Below are 4,301 nucleotides of genomic sequence, written 5' to 3'. Positions count from 1 at the left end.
TGTTTTAACACCTATTTTAGGTCTGGGAGCTCTGGGTGTTGCACAGAGCAAGGTGAGAGCTGCCTGGATTTTTCAGTTGAGTTTATTGCAGGCTTTGATTTGGAGAGCTGAGGTTTGAGAGAAGTGCTTCTAGAATTAACTGTGCCATAGCTCCAGGCTAAGACATTCCTGTTGTGAGTAGGAGCAGCTGACCTCATGCTCTGACCTCAACAGGACCTAAGTGGATTTATTCATGTGTTTAAAGTCAGCATATGCTTCTGCACATTGCTAAGCCTCAGCCTTGGTGACAAACAACTTCAGATTAATTATATAACAAGGGTGATTACTTTAAGTTAAGGGTGAATAATACCACTTCACTCAGGATATCCAAAGTGCTACTATGCAAGGTGCTGGCATGGTGTGAAAATAGCTGGGAAGGATGATCTGAGGTCTTTCCAGTACTATAACTCTGTATTTCCCAATGATGTATTATGCTCTGTATTATTCCAAGTGGGATAAACCATTTTTTTTTTCTAGCATCAACTGTCATAGTCACTTCTTCTGTGGTGTGTTTTTCTTTCTGTGCATACATAAACTCAAGTTGGTGCAATTATAAAATCTATGATGTACAGATTTATTATATCACTACAAAAAACCTAAGAGGATTTTTTTAGAGAAGTAACTCCTGCTGTACATACAATAAAAGCCAATTGTCTCTGTGTGGTGTGCTGTCCTACATACCCAGGTGTAACAGATGGTTTTCTACCCTCCTCCAGTAGTTTGACCTGTTGCTTAACACAGACCATTTACCTGTTTGTTCAGGAGCAGAGTTCTCTCCTGATAATCCCAGCCTATCAGGCAGCCACTTGTTGCTTGAGAAATCACCTGAAACACGGATTGGGCAAGGGATCTAATGGCAGAAGGAATTGTGGAGCTCATTTTGGTTACTCAGTATTTTTTTTTCTCTCAGTTATGTTGTAATATCCTGAATTAAGGGGCAGAGGGGGGGAGTTTTAGGGCCTGGATTCTATGGGGAAGACACCAGTACTAGAATGAGCACAGCCTGGGAATTGGGTTTCCTTGTGATGATTTTATTGAAAAGGTTATATTATAAATCACTGCTGCCACAAAGCCTTACCAGACTGAAGGGAAAAAATCCAACCTCAACATTAAAACTACCACAACAAAAAACCCAACAAAACAAATAAAAGGCATTCATGTGAAAATAGCCACAATAATGGTTTTATTTCCCTTCCAAAGCTGAGGGCTGTACCCTCTTTTACAAGGAAATGTTGCATTCCCTTCCTGGGAGTTACTGCCCACATGTTTATTTCATATTATTGAAGTGCTCAGCTCAAATTTCCTGATAGTCTCCTACTAACAAACCTTCATCCTTTTCCTCCCTGCTCTAATCTGTGGTGAGTTATTTTTTACCTTGTGTGATGCATTTCTGTACATTAGCAAAAGTGACAAGACCTGTCAGAGGGACAGCAGGAATGGATGTAGCTCCAAGTGTGACACCATCCTCTTCCCTCCAGTTCACCATTCTTAAACAATAAATATAAAGGATCTTCAATTTTTCACCTCTCTACTCAAGTGAGCCTGGCATAAGAAGCAATTTCATAGTCTGAGGTTAATGCTGAAAAAAATAATTTTGGAGCTGCAGGATCCAGACTCACATGCATTGTAAATGTTCAGACAACTATACTGAATTAACTTATACTTATTTTGACAAAGTGAATGCATTGCAAGTCAGACAAACCATTCTGGTGTGCTGGATGCTGGAGAAAACCAGGCAGAAGTCCATGTGAGTATGCACTGAAATATACAGGGAAAATAAGTAAAAGGAGACTGTACAAAAACTACCAGTCAGCTTCAGTCCTTGAAAAAGCAAATAATTTGTACATGCAGTTAGACCCTTTAAAAAACTCCCCTTCCACCCTGCAGTCATTTAAAGCTGCTGGTGAGTAATTTTGAAAGAAGAAATGGTTCCCTATCCTGAAATGAACACTGTTTTCCCACGTACAATATTTTGAAAATTCAAATGCTGCATTGTTTCCCCAAGCACGTGACAAGACGGTCAGTATGGCCGTGGTGCCCTGGGTACATCAGGAAAAAAAAAGCATTTCCAGCAGGTCAGGGGTGATCCTGTCCCCCTGCCCAGCCCTGGGGGCACCTCTGGGTGCTGTGTCCAGCTCTGGCTCCTCGGGACAGCAGGGCCAGGAGCTCCTGGAGAGGGACCAGCAGAGGGTGACGAAATAAGGGACTGGAGCATCTCTGCTGTGAGGAAAGGCTGAGGGAGCTGGGGCTGCTCAGTCTAAAGAAGAGACACCTGAGAGGGGACCTCTTTAATGTGTATAAATAGCTAAAAGTGGGGATGGCCAGGGGATGGATCCAGGCTCTGCCACAGGATGAGAGGAACAGGCAGAAACTGATGCACAGAAGCTCCACCTGAACATGAGGCAGAACTTGCCTGTGCAGTGACCAAGCCCTGAACAGATTGTCCAGGGAGGCTGTGGAGTCTCCCTTGCTGGAGTTATTCCAGAACCGTAAGGACACAGCCCTGTGCTGTGTGCTCGGGCTGGCCCTGCTGGAGCAGGGAGATGTGACCCGGTGACCCACTGTGGTCCCTTCCAGCCTGACCCTTTCTCAGAATACTCTCTACACGTCTCTCCTAAACTGGTACTTGGGTTTGTGGAATGGGTAATGATTGAGAAAGGCCGTTTCCAGCTGGTAAAGATGTACCCAGATGTGAGAAGAGCACATTCCCTGGAGAAAACAGAGCTGGTGCCAGCTTCCCACCCCCTTTTGATCTCCAGTGGTGTGACAGCGAAGGCTGAGCAGCCACACCATGGTGGCACTGCATAAGGCTTTGGGGGGACTCCACTGCAGGCAACACCTCTCAGCAGAGCAGAACATTGGGGCATCTTGCTTGGATACAAAAAGCCTGTGTGCTTCTTGCCCTGGCCACTGCCTGCAGTGGTGGAATAACCTGAAGGTTTAAACCCCCCAGAATGATTTGTGCTGGCAGGCACAGGCTGGGCGCTGACAGATCCTGGTCATGCCAGGATGTGAGATTTAGGAATCATAGAACCATTTAGGTTGGAAAAGACCTCCAAAGTGATGGAGTCCAGCCCCTGACCGATCCCCACCTTGTCCCCAGCCCAGAGCACTGAGTGCCATGTCCAGGCACTCCTTGGACACCTGCAGGGATGGGGACTCCAAACCTCCCTGGGCACCCCCTGTCTAATTATGCTTTATGTGAAGAAATTCCTCCTTATGTTCAACCTGAGCCTCCCCTGGTGCAACTTGAGACTTTGTCCTCTCATCCCGGAGCGCTGAGCCTCAGTGAGGCTTGGAAAGGAGGCACAGGCGCTCGTGTGCATGGCCAGGACTTGGGCTTAAAGCCCATGGGAACCTGATGTGGCTTCTGTCCAGAGAAAGGCAACGAAGCTGGGGAAGGGCGTGGAGCAGAAGCCCTCTGAGGAGAGGCTGAGGGAGCTGGGGGTGTTCAGCCTGCAGAAAAGGAGGCTCGGAGGTGAAGTTCCTGCTCCCTACAGCTCCCTGACAGGAGGGTGCAGCCAGGGGGGAACTGGGCTCTGTTCCCAGGGAACAAGGGACAGGGAAATGGCCTAAGCTGCGCCAGGGCAGGGTCAGCTCGGACATCAGGAAGAATTTCTTCACTGATGTGATGAAACACTGGAACGGGCAGCTCAGGGATGCGGGGCAGTCCCCACGCCTGGATGTGTTTAAGGAAACACTGGACGGGGCACTCAGCGCCGTGGTTCGATGGACAGGGTGGTGTTGGCTCTCAGCTTGGACTGGATGGTCCTGGAGGGTCTTTCCCAACCTGTGATTCTTTCTGCCAACCCTTCCGCCAGCCCGCTCCCCGGCACTGCCCGTGAGGAGACGGGAAACCCGGCGAGAGCCACCCGGCTGCTCCGCCACCTTCAGCGCGGCCACCGCCCGCCTCCAGCCCGGCCCGGGGAGCCGCGGCCAAAGGCTGCGGGGGCTCCCGCCGGGGAGAGGAGCCGGGCGGCGGCACCGCGGGCGGTGAGGCAGGGCCATGGCCGGACAGGAGGGTGGGGTCAGGGCCGGGGTCAGGGCCGGGGCCGGCCCCGCCGCACTACACTTCCCGCCCTGCTCCGCGCCCGCCCGCGCCGGCTTCCGCTGGCGCGTGGTTTCCGGAGCGGATCGGAACCCGGAGCGCGGATCCGATCCGGGTCTGGCCATTCCCGGGGCAGGTAACGCCGGCTCCCCGCGCTCCTCCCGCCGCACCCCGCGCCCTCCCCGCCACCCCCGCCCGGGAACCCCCCGCGCCC

General features: G+C 50.9%; 1 protein-coding gene across 1 annotated transcript in view; it reads left to right on the top strand.

Annotated features, from left to right (window-relative positions):
• The first annotated feature begins 4,110 nt into the window (after window positions 1-4,110).
• Window positions 4,111-4,301, top strand: part of PRDM15 (PR/SET domain 15) — a 35,403-nt gene continuing 35,212 nt past the window's right edge. Inside the window, exon 1 of the mRNA XM_041487767.1 lies at window positions 4,111-4,223. The gene's annotated coding sequence lies outside the window, so the exon portion shown is untranslated. The remainder of the gene's footprint in view (window positions 4,224-4,301) is intronic.

The sequence above is a fragment of the Pyrgilauda ruficollis genome, unplaced genomic scaffold (genome assembly GCF_017590135.1).
Source record: "Pyrgilauda ruficollis isolate IOZ18807 unplaced genomic scaffold, ASM1759013v1 scaffold84, whole genome shotgun sequence".
NCBI lineage: Eukaryota > Metazoa > Chordata > Aves > Passeriformes > Passeridae > Pyrgilauda > Pyrgilauda ruficollis.
The sequence above is the reverse complement of the archived record's forward strand: the minus strand, read 5'-3'. Positions and strand labels throughout refer to the sequence as shown.